This window comes from Egretta garzetta, unplaced genomic scaffold (assembly GCF_000687185.1).
Source record: "Egretta garzetta isolate BGI_Z169 unplaced genomic scaffold, ASM68718v1 scaffold269, whole genome shotgun sequence".
Classification (NCBI taxonomy): domain Eukaryota; kingdom Metazoa; phylum Chordata; class Aves; order Pelecaniformes; family Ardeidae; genus Egretta; species Egretta garzetta.
In genome coordinates this window covers 496,551-509,021 of record NW_009260799.1, presented here as the reverse complement: position 1 = coordinate 509,021, position 12,471 = coordinate 496,551, and the positions used below count along the sequence as shown (strand labels likewise).

The 12,471-nt window shown below is 40.1% G+C and overlaps 1 protein-coding gene across 1 annotated transcript in view; it reads left to right on the top strand.

Annotated features, from left to right (window-relative positions):
• The first annotated feature begins 8,305 nt into the window (after positions 1–8,305).
• Positions 8,306–12,471, top strand: part of LACC1 (laccase domain containing 1) — a 24,572-nt gene continuing 20,406 nt past the window's right edge. Inside the window, exon 1 of the mRNA XM_035902201.1 lies at positions 8,306–8,428. The gene's annotated coding sequence lies outside the window, so the exon portion shown is untranslated. The remainder of the gene's footprint in view (positions 8,429–12,471) is intronic.

The window sequence follows — 12,471 nt, the reverse complement described above, 5'->3', positions numbered from 1 at the left end:
TAATGGGAAATGCTGGCAGAACCATTGGTGGAGTACCTCAACACAAAAGGTAATTTGAGATTTAAAAGCAACTATTTTGCCTTGACTTTTCTGAATGTCACCACCTCTATCCCAGACAAACACAGGAAGAAAGACTGTTTCCTGTGGTATTTTCAACCATCAGTGACCCCGAGTTACCTAAAATAAGTGGCAAAGACAGGCTAAGTGAAAGTAGTGTCCTCATTTAAACAAGACACCCAGATTTTACGTGTCTAAAAGTAAGTGAGTTGCATCTATGCTGTATTTCAGCTGAGTCTGAAGTCCAGCTGAAGCAAATTGTGTTGGTTACTTCTGTAGCACATGGGAAAAGGAAGAGTCACATCCACAGGGTGATTCATGGTACCTCTCACAGGCACCAATTTTAGCATGGACACTGGGTGTGCTTCTTAGTCCAGGAAGCCTAGATGATTAGCTTACATCAGCTAGTGCTTAAATGGCTCAATATTAGACAAGACAAATTCCAACAAATGGAACATCTCTAGTGAAGGACATCACTGCAGGGCAATTCTGCTTTCATAGAGCAATTAACTTCACCAAAACACTAATTTGAGCAGAGGGTGAATCACCATTTAAAGGTACCTCTCTTTCACATAGGAAATTCAGCTTGCACACTTGGTAAGGCTAAGGTTAGGCAAGAAGACTCCCACACAGATTCAGCAAGCTTCACTGCAAGTGGTCTTCTGCCTTGCTGTGCATTCCACTATTAAAGGTCTCTGTGCCATGCTGGAGCGGGGGCTGATCAGCTAACACAGCATCCAAGCTCAGGCTGTGTAGGGAGGTGTCTTGCAGATCGGTCACTTGGAATTCCGGCATTGAAGAACCGCGCTAGTATATCTACTAAGGAACATCATTCCCAGTTGGAGTTTATTGGGCACATCTGCAAAAGTAAGAGAATTAACGGCTGTGAAACAGACCATTTGCTTTCATGACTGCTAAATCCCCACTGAAAAGGTACTCCCACTTGGCTATTGATTCAAACTAGCTGTTAGGTTAAACAAACATGTCCCGAGCTCTGCCCTAAAGTTGATTGTCATGTATGAATGAGGAAGAAATAAAGTGGACACGTCTTTCACACTGGTAATTCGGACTCAATAGCCAAAATTTCCCTTTTGTTATCTCTAACAAGTATGCCTCTTTTTCCATTCAGGAAAGAAAAAAATCTCAACGAATGTATTTCCAATCAAACATTTCATCAGAATTCTCCGCTTTTGTATTGCACGTTTCTAAACTTCTAATTTTAGTATACTGGCACATGTTTTCTATTAGCAGATCTTCTCTTTCTCATTTATACTTGACCTTCTATACATCATTAATTAAAGTTGTTAGCATCACAATATGTCAGCTCTTCTTGTGTTCCATTGCTTCTACAAACAATGTTGCATTGCTGGTTTTCTTATCAGCTGCTCTTTTATGCTTTTATGACAGCTTTTGTGTTGTTTGTTTCCCAACGTACATTATTTTCCACACTCATGTATTAAAAGCAAACATAATTATACTAAATGGTATCAGAAAATTAAAGCATTTGGGAAATACACTAATGAAAGTTCAACACTCCCTTTGTATGAGAAAATTAGCACTCTTGAAGGTCTAATAAGCATGGTTAAGAACGTCTCTGGTGCCAATAACCTAAAAAGTAGTCAAAATCCCCTGTGCCATCAGCTAGTAATATAATGTAACACCAAGGAAAAAAAAAGGGAAGTACTGAGAAAAAAAAAAAAACAAAAATCGCAAAGCCATTCGAATGGAAAGAAAGCCATCTGCAGCTGCCTGGGCAATATGAAGGCAAAGTGGGTGAGATTAAGTTTTAAAAGTGACAACTAAACTACCTACAGGTGTAACTGCCAACGTATGGTTCCTTTTTCAACTCCAGTCTTACTGAAGTGAGCGGAGTCAGGCTAGACAAAAGCTGCAGTAAATCAGCAACTGATCTATTAGCTCCTACTTTTCAACAGAAAACCAGAAAGGCTTTGAAATTCTTAATTACTATATTTCTGAAAATGGAATAAGCATGCGCTGTAGCTTCCTTTTAGGTATAAAAGGGAAGGAGTCAAGACCCCCAAAACACTGTGATTGCAACTGTAAGAACTGAAGTGGTGTTACGAGGATGGTAATGAGTTACTTTTGATTTCATCCTTTGATCCCTCTTCAAGTAGTGAGGTGTTTCTTTGTTGGTTTGTGAGCGCTAATTGCTGCAGTGCCCTGTTAAATCATTGTTATGCTGGTTTTCTTAAGCAGCAGGATGGATAATTGAATACTTACAAAGGAGAAGTTTATTAAAATGGGTATGGCTATAGAAATGAGATTTTCCAGCAATTCAGTGAGGGGTTGTGTACAGTTGCGCAAATAATCTGTTGAAAAACATTCTTTTCCTATCTAGAAGATCAAATCTTTCATGCACACAGCTTCTCTCAGAAGAGGACAAGGAAATGACAACTGCACTGGTCTGACTTTCTTCTCCACGTGCTACCATGAGAATCCTTGATCCTGGCATGATTCAAAGTTCAGCCATAAAATTCCTCACCAAAACTCAAATTCTGCACATAAAACCAGATCTTAAGTGTGTTAAGAGGTGTAGGAGCTACTGTACACCACTGAAGAGCCTGCAGAGTAACACAGAACATCAATGAGAAAACTCTCTTCAGCTTTGGCCTTTCAAAACACTTCTTTTTGGTGCAGAAGACAGCAAAATGTTGGGTCTCATGATGGTTGAATACACCTGAGCCATTAGGTCACACAGCAAAGGAGTAGCTGCAGCGTTGAGCTGCAACAGGATCTAGGTGCTACCTCTCCAGCTGCTACATTTACTGCCTTAAAAAAAAATTGAGCAGCTACTGCACCCTGTGAGGAAGCACTGGAGGTGCCATGAGGAAGAGAAAAAGGTTCCATGGGGAACTAAGCATCAAACAACTCTCATTGCTTAGTTCAAAGAATGAGTTAAAGAGAAGTAACCTTGTGAGAGTCTGCTGCTACTCGTAGAGTCAACATCAGGGTCGGTACTTTAGACCTTTTGCACGGGTCTCTGTCACGTGAGTTAATGGACACTGACAGTAATGTAGACTGTGATTCCCCAGCGGCTGGAGCAAGATGAGATTTTCTGCTGACTGTGGAAGATTTTTCAGACTTAGGAACCTCACGTTCCACTACGGGCTCTGTAGTGAAAAATGAACAGAGACTTATTATATACTACTGTCCTCCCTTCCCCTATTTCTTTTACTTCCACTCGTTGCAGCCTGTGTCTGTCTCCCATTTGCGTTCCCCTGCTATCCTTGTCTTAAGTTTATTACCTATGCTTCCAACTTCATCTTCATTTTCAAGGGTCTGCTCAGCATTTTTCTGGTCATTAGGTACTAATTTTAAAAGTCTAGGTTACAAAGAAGAGATTGGAAATTCTCACTGATGCAAGTATTATTGGCAACTGGTGAGATAGTCCACATGACCGGAATGCTAAAGATCTTTAGATAAAATTTGCTTAGGGGAAGATGTGAAAGTAGTGAATGATGTAGTGGTAGTACTACAAAGACACTGCTAGGTGATCAGTACATCCTGATAATTCAGAAACTAATTGTCAGTGTGCTAAAACATGGAAGACAAGAAGAGAATACAGCAGAATGGGAAGGAGGGACAGTCTTTATAGACCATGAAACCATCCCAGAATTATTTCTTACGACCTGTCTGCGGTGAGAGGCAGACTGCAGGGGAGCAATTGTCTTGCCATGGCAGAATTAAATTTCAGAAATGTAGCATGGAGGTCACACAACTTATTAGAGTTTCTAAAATTATTCCTTGTGATCCTTTAACACAGAAAGTATTAACTGTCTTCAGTACAGGGTAACTCAATTACGGTCTCACTACGATGGATAGAGCTGCATCAATTCCTGGCCTGGAGTTGGTAAGGCATAACCGGAGATGATAGATGGGATTTATGTCATGTAATTTTTATCATCTACCATCAGTTTAGAACTTGTTGCCCTGGACTCCTTCTGCAGGCAACAGAGGGAAATAGGCACTGCTAGAAGGCAAGACCCACCATCTTAGAGCCCTAGGATGTTTCATCTCGCCTCATGTTAGATATCCAAAAGTAGATTTTTTTTCCCATCCAGATGCCCTCCATAGTCAATCTAAAGGGCAAGGCACCACCAGAAGGTGAGCTACTGACTTCTAAATAGGTGTCCAAGACAGGCAAGGTGAACCTCCTGCACAGCAGCTGATGCTGCAAAATGGCTGATTTCCCATGGTTGATGAAAACTGTGAGTGAAGTTGGCTGGGGAGAAGCAGATAGAAAAAAGCAAATGAAAAATGGGAGTTCTAGTACGGAAGCTAAAAAGATACTTAAAAAGCAAAGAGTACTCCACCAAGAAAGAGGAAATCTTCAGCTAAAAGCCTACTCTGGTTCACTGGCAAATGGAAATGGCTGTTAGAACCAGCCTCCCACTGCTCCCCGGTGTAACATATGGAAAACATGACAGTGAATGCAATATATAAATGAGAAGCTTACAGCCCAGGAAATCAATAGGGAAATCTAGAGAAATACAAAGAAAAATATGTGGCCAGCAATAAGACAATAAAGCGAAAAAGAAAAAAAAAAAGGAAATTTTGAGCATTTACTAATAATGCCATTGCGGCTGTGGTGGCTTAAGGATATTTGAGAAGCGTGGCCAGCAGGTCGAGGGAGGTGATTCTGCCCCTCTACTCAGCTCTGGTGAGACCTCACCTGGAGTACTGCGTCCAGCTCTGGAGCCCTCAACACAAGAAGGACATGGAACTGTTGGAACGGGTCCAGAGGAGGGCTACAAAAATGATCCGAGGGCTGGAGCACCTCTCCTATGAGGACAGGCTGAGAGAGTTGGGCTTGTTCAGTCTGGAGAAAAGAAGGCTACGGGGAGACCTGATTGCGGCCTTCCAGTACCTAAAGGGGGCCTATAGGAAAGATGGGGAACGTCTTTTTAGTAGGGCCAGCTGTGTTAGGACAAGGGGAAATGGTTTTAAACTAGAACAGGGTAGGTTCAGGCTAGAGGTAAGGAAGAAGTTCTTTACAATGAGGGTGGTAAACAACTGGGACAGGTTGCCCAGAGAGGTAGTGGAGGCCCCATCCCTGGAAACATTCAAGGCCAGGTTGGATGGGGATCTGAGCAACCTGATCTAGTTAGCAGTGTCCCTGCTCACTGCAGGGGGGTTGGACTAGATGACCACTAGTGGTCCCTTCCAACCCTAAACATTCTATGATTCTATATAGGGCTTGCATACAGCTTACTTAGACATCAGAATATGGTTATTTACATCTGAGCTAGTGACCCTTCACTTCCTTGACAGGAAATTGAGAGAAATAGGACTTTTCAGGGCACAATTTCTGTCATCCTAATGCAATTACATAAAGCAGTTCAGATGGAACATCCCCTAGACGTGTTTCTTCTCCTCCATGACTATAAAGGAAGAAAAAACTTGAGCTACCCAAGCTCTCCTCTGCCAAAATGTTTGCTTGTTTTTCCAAGTACATCAGTTAACCTAATACAAATGCATTAGCAATTAAAGAAGTCTCAGCAACAGTATAAATTCATAATTTGAGAGATGGTAATAATTTTAGTAGAGATGCACAAAAGGTAGATAGCGTATTTGTACTGCACCGGAGTAGGGCATTCCAATCCTTTAGTAACTGCAACAGATATGACAAAACCCGAGGGTAAAATTTTAATTGTGAGACCCAGATAACTTTTATCCAAGTTGGTTGAGAAGGCTGCTGGTCTGCTGATGTAAATTTTATATGAATGTTACAAAGTCAGGATTCAATAAATCAGAATTCTGTGCCAATACTAAAAAAGAGAAAGGTGATAAAAGTAGGTAATTACATGATGGTTAGCCTGAAAGTGCCCTCCCTTTCCCCTCAAAAGCTCCTGCCAAAGTTCAATCCTTTGCTCCAGAGCACGTAGCCATAAAATAACCCTTTAAATACGGGTGAACAACAGACTGGCTGTGCTATTTCTGGGCTTGTCTCTCACAAAATAGGCATTTAATTGAGTCTTTTAAATTAAGAGTAGTTTCTTTAGGATTCCTTTGTAGTCACTGGGAAAAGCCAGACTCTGCCGTAAGGCACGCAAGGACTGACTCGGCTGCGGGATGCCTTTCTCTTGCCAAGTATATGGGAGCCTCGAGCGATGACATTCATACCTTAGGTTTAAGCTTTCCAGAACACTGACCTTGAGACAGAACTGCAGTTTGAGGTCAAAAGATTCCACCCAAGCAGGGTTATTTAAGAAGCCTGAAAACACAGGTGTATATAATATGTTGTAAATCCGTAACTACCAGCTACCGTCAGTTTTAGTCAGCTATAAGTCTGCTAGAAATCCTTCTGAAATATATTTTTCAGCAAACAGCAGGAAGCCAATGATCTTAAACAGAATAGTTCTTGCTAAGAGGAAAGTGACCTAAGGACAAGTTTGTAGTAGACTGCCTTTAGCTCACAAAACTTTTTTTTGTTAAATGATTTTTAGGAAAAAAAAGTGAAGTCCTCCTATTTGTAGTGGACTTTGCATTATAACTCAGATGATTAGAACAGAAGGTCTGAGGAAATTTACCAAAATCTTCATCTTTTAAAACCAGATCAATAATTAAGAATAAATCAAACAGGTCCTCCAGCTGTTGTTAGCAGCTGTAAGAGTTAGAATACTGAGCATCTCCTTTTCATCCTGCCTTTTTAGAAATAAAACAGCATTTAGAAATATTCATCACTTTTTCTAGAAATATTAACTATTCTCACGACAAGTATAGAACTTCAAATCCAAACGAGCATGAAAGGTGCCTTTACCACGTAAAAAGACATTTCACCACTAGAGGGAACTATCAGACTTTCTTGTCAGAGGGGAAAAAGAAGCAACTGCATTTCAAATTGTTGGTGCTAGTTCCACCCCAGAAAAGTCTTCGTAACGTTGTTGAAAACACTGCAAGTGATATATTACGTTAATTAATGTAATGTGTAGGGGATGGAAAAACATTGAAGCTTTTATGTGGCATTTAGTCAATAAGAATTGAATATATGGTATACAATATTTGTAATAGAATGAGAGATTAAGAAGCTTGCTGCTCTGGGAAAGACTTAGAGAGAATTTTACCGAATTATGTCAAACTAGACTACTTTACATTAAAAATCTACTGCAAAATGTAAAAACACTCACGTAACTTCCTAACAGGAGAAATCTCTGTTCAACACAGAGCACTGTCCTTTGCTTATTACTGTAGCAACTGACTACTTTACATTAAAAATCTACTGCAAAATGTAGAAACACTCACGTAACTTCCTTATTACTGTAGCAACTCTTTTCAGCCAGAATTACATTTAGTGACATGATGAAGCTGTCTGCTCTGTTGGCTTTCATCCAGATGGGGGAATGTGCAGTGCAAATATCTTTCTTTTTGGGGGTAGGGAGGGTAGAGATTTTGTTTATCTTGCCTTGTTCTTTGCAGTTTGTGGTTTGGTTTTTTTTTTTCCTCCCTTCATTTTATTGTGTTGCTTCCTCTAAATGCTAGAAAAAGCTAAGTGAAAGAACTGAGAGCAGTACTTTAAGCAGGCTGTGAATTGTTTTTGCTCGATCCACGTTTCTGAGGCAGTTCATTGCACTGCCTTAACCCTGCCCCCGAAAAAGTGTTTGCCGCCTGCAAAGCAGACAATTAAAAGAAAAATATTTTAGTACTGCTTGGAATTCCTCAAGAAGTCATTGCTTCGACATGACTCAGAGCTACACACTGCAGCCACATTTTAACAAAGGATCTAATAATTACTTTGATAACATTCAGGCATTTCAAAAAAGTGGGTAAGGGTTCTGAAAGCTCTTTTTTTTTCACCCTCAGCAGCATAACATACCACCGATGCACAGCGTGGCCACGATTTCTTCTGCCTCTGAAGCATCATGTATTAACCGTAGTGGAATAGCATGCGTTATTCACTGTCACACTTGGGCACATGGCTCTCTGCAAGTGACTCTCCTGAGAGCCAGAGCAAACGCTGCAACAGAGGCAAAGCAGCATGACATTGGTGTCTGTCCCCAACCCACCTTCCCTCTTGCGTTGTGTATCGCAGGCAGCCTCGATGAGAGCAAAGGTCTTAGCAGGTATGTCTGTGTTATCTGATAGGTTTCCTCTGCTTCAACATCTGAGGTTGTTGGGTCACGTGGAAGGGTTTCCTGTGGAGCGTCAGCTTACAGCACGGGGAAATCCTCCCTTTTAGCACCCATCAGTGTATTTGCTGCGTCACATGACATGATCCAATGGCCGTACTGTTGCCCTGTCGAGTGTGGCGTTCCCCCAATATGTTCCTACTCATTTACACTATATTGTTGGAATAAATCCAGTTTCCTGTGCTTCAGACTTTTGCTAAGCGGTGGGTAGGACTCGTTGGTCGGTAAGTTTTTCCACACTCTTATTTATTTGCATGTCCGTTGCTGCTTGCTGTCTGTTTTGTTGTTCCGAGTGGGCAGTCACTCCTCTTCCCGTTGCCTGCAGAGCGCTGAAGCCAGAAGTTCTTCCCTTAGCCCCACACCCATCCTTCAGATGTGACTGACAGGGGTTTGGCAGCACGCCTCTCCACCGGGAGCTGGGAGAGCCTCATGTAATAAGAACACAAAGTGCATTCACTTGAGTTATTCCCCCCAAATCATAAATCGTTCTCCTACTGTCTGTGCTTGCTTGCTAAGGGAAAAAAATGCCCTGAGATCAACCTACTGCTGTTCAACATTGTACCAAGAAAAATTGGCCTCAGCAGGTTGCCAGGTTTTGTTGGAAACAGACATTTTTATACAAAGCTACATACATTCCTTTTTTCATATGTTGTACAGGATGATGATAGTTTAGAGAAGGCAGCAATTTACATTTCCTTGTTTCAGCTGAGTTTTCTCCCAGATGAGTTTTTTCTCCCGATTAACTGCAATTCACTAGTAAAATGTTGATGCCTTCCTTACACTTACTATCTGTTAAATATTGAATGCTAAATTTGAAATACTGCACCTGGGGAAATATGTAAATGCAGTATGATACAAAGTCCTGTGTAATCAGAAGTGTGCAAAATGCATTTGATCCTGTAAAATGTGATGTTTAGCACATGAAATAACTGAATACAGATTTCAGATGTACTCAGTGACTAAACTTCTACAGGTTTGGTGGGGACTGAGGGCAACCAAAGCTTTAAAGATTAGAGATGAATCAACTCAGGTGTTAGGCAGTTGAGTTGCACACACAAATAGTATGTTTATGTGGGACGAGAGATTATAATTGTGGCATTTACCTAGGACAGAGATGCAGGATGACAATAGCGGTCAGAGTCCGTATCTTGTCACAAATTATTTCAGAGATGGAACAGACTTTTTTCCAACATGCTGGATTTGTACTAAAGAACGTTTGTATTAAAGAGTTTTTACTCTACATAGTCAGTAAAGCAGAAGTAAAGTGGATTAAGGGCTAGCTGGCGCATTTCCACAGGTAATTGTTAAAGAAACTCCAACATATGAAGGGGGTATTCATAGTAGAATTCCACAGGTATTGGTATTATGACCAACACTAGTATTTTCCTGTAAAGATAAACTTAGTCTTAGCATAATTTCTTAATTAAATGAGAGCAGAACAGTTATACATAGCACAGACACATATTAAATACTTGAACTGCAGCTACATTTTGCGGCAGGGAAGCTGAGAAGCTGAGGTGTACTTTAATTTCCACCGCTCCCACCATTCGTATGGGGATACAGCTAAAGCATGCAGCAGCTCCTTTCTGGCCTGCACAGCTGAATTTCTTCTCGGGAAAACCAGGACACGCATCAGAGGGAATCGCAAATGGCCAGAGCTCTTTTTGATACAGAGTTCAGCCTTTACCAGATGTAGGGGAATCCTCTGTAGTTTCCAGAGCGACACACGATTGAGATGAGCTTAGTCCATTTAAATACATATAGTGGAAAAGCAAGTTTTACACTGAGGAAAAAGGAGGAATACACCTTTGACAACTGAGATCCCTCTGAAGGGGTCAAAGGCCCCAGTAGGCGAGAACATGAGCTCTCTTGCAAAGTACAGAGCAAAAAGGAATATTAGGCAACTTGGGCCTTGGACGATAGGAAGGCCTCTGTGTAGGAAAAGGGAACATTTCCTCTGTATATAGCACTAACGGGAGTATTACATGTAGCTCTTGTATTCATCTTTATTAAATTATATTGAACAACCTCAAAACACATACAAAAGAACCATAAAAGTAATATGAGACACTGAAACTTACTGAGATTTATGGAAAGGAACAAGGAAAATGTAGGTCCAAGGTCCTCACTTGATATGAGTGGCTCATGCTGTACATGTGTTGATATGTAGAAACTGCCCTAATACCCGAAGAATAACAATGAACATCTTCATTGGTGAAAAAGAAAAATAAATGTGTGATATTTTTGTTACATGAGAAGGTTTGGATGGTTTGCTAGTGACAATATCAGTGGTAAAAGGCACATTTGAGGGCATGCAGTTGTAATACACTGAGAACTTTAGATATTGTACTACTTTTGGGGGGGTACATTAAGCTAAAGCTCTCGATCAGGTCTAACAGTCAATAACTTTGGAAAGCTTGATCTATTTAATTCAGCAAGAAGACAATGCGCAAGTATTTTTATGGAGAGAAACCACCTGATATAAAGTACACTCATTTCACCAGATGGCTGAATAAATTGAAATTAGAAATTATGCAAAACAAAAGAAGAGCAGTTAATCATTGAAACTACCAATAGCACAGTAAATTCTCCAATTTTTCAAGTCTGGATCCCTTTTCAGAAGATACACATGCACCAAATGCAAGCTGGTTTGCTGTATGTAGGGATAAATGGTTGTAATGTTACAGTAATGTACTATAGAATCGATAAGACTCAATGTTCTGTTGGTGCTTTCTGGACTCTTGAGCAATGAATGTGCGAGTCACTTCAGAACAGAAAGATAGTTAAGATTAGGGGTTTGTTTGAAGATGCCTTTCTTTGTCTTCTTTTAAAATAAATTAGGTTAGAAAAGTTTTAACCCAGCTTGTTATTCATATCACATTACTGTTACTGTAGCATAGGATATTGAAGTGTTCATTTCTACATTATTGTTTTAATGAATGTAGCCTGGTTGATAATACTGCAAAGGAAAAAGACCAAGCCAAACAAACTTCAGAGTCTAACAATGTTGAGAGAGAGCCTCCATGAGTCAGCATATTGCTTAAAGTAACTTTATATTAAGCGAAATAACATATTAAGGGACATGTAAATACATTAATATATGAATGTTCTAACACAAGTAATAATAGTATTGCATTTTAGACTTTGTTTTGATAAGCTAACAGTATATAGCCAGTTTAATGTTTTGCACAGTAAATACATTGCTTAAATCTGCATTTTATACTCGGGTGTAAAGATAAATCTAAATTACTCAAGAGAATACCTCAGATGAAACACCACTTCCATAGAACTGATGTTACAGGTTATGCCCCGTCAGAACTATTAAGTGTCAGAATAGAGAAAGTACTGCAAACTCCTCAGATGCCAAGCACATAATAAAAAGAAGGCAAAGAAAAACAGCTATCGTTCACTACTATTTTAACGAGAATTTTTAATAGGTCGTCATTTACGTTAAGAATCATCTTACTGAACATTAAGCGCTTAGAGGGCTAGTACTAGTTAGTTAAGATCCTCTACACAGTAAGTTCCTCTATAATCAATCATCTGTAATGCATTCCTATTTCTAGAGGGTGAGTTGTTCCATTTTAAAAGCTGTCCAGACGTAGTACTCTCTCTACCTACCCATTCCTCTTTGCTAACATATATTAGACCAGTGGAGGTCTGATTATTTGAAGCCCAGTTCTGAGCATACTTGTTCCTAAGCCTTTTATATAGCTGGACAGCCTATGTCCCCCTTGTTCCCCATGCTAAGACATCCTGGCAGACACAGGGCAAACAGGCTGTAACACCATCTGTAAGGATGTCAAAATACAGCCATCGGAGCTTTCAGAGTTCCTTAGTAGGTTGCAGTAACAAGGGATGTGGATAAAAGACCTGGAATTTTGGTATCTCAAGAATGTAAATATACACTGACACTAATTTCTCTGTAGGAAAAAACAAGGTAGACCTCAATCTTCAGAGATCTAATCAAATAAAAAGGAACTCATCCAATCACATTTGGTTGAACATCAAATGACTTCTTTTTATATGAAATTGGCACATATTTTGAAAATGCTTGGAAATGTCAGTAACTTTCTATCTGAACAGCGTCTGGCTACAGTAAAAAAAAGGAAAGTTATTACAAAGCATCACAGATTGAGTGCAGCCTAGTTTAGGCCACAGAATGAAAGGGAGAAAAACCTCAAAAAGAAAGAAATCATTGAGCCCTGGCCCAGCTATTGGGCTATTTACTATTTGTAGTATTTGCAGAAAAAAAGCTCCTCTCTCT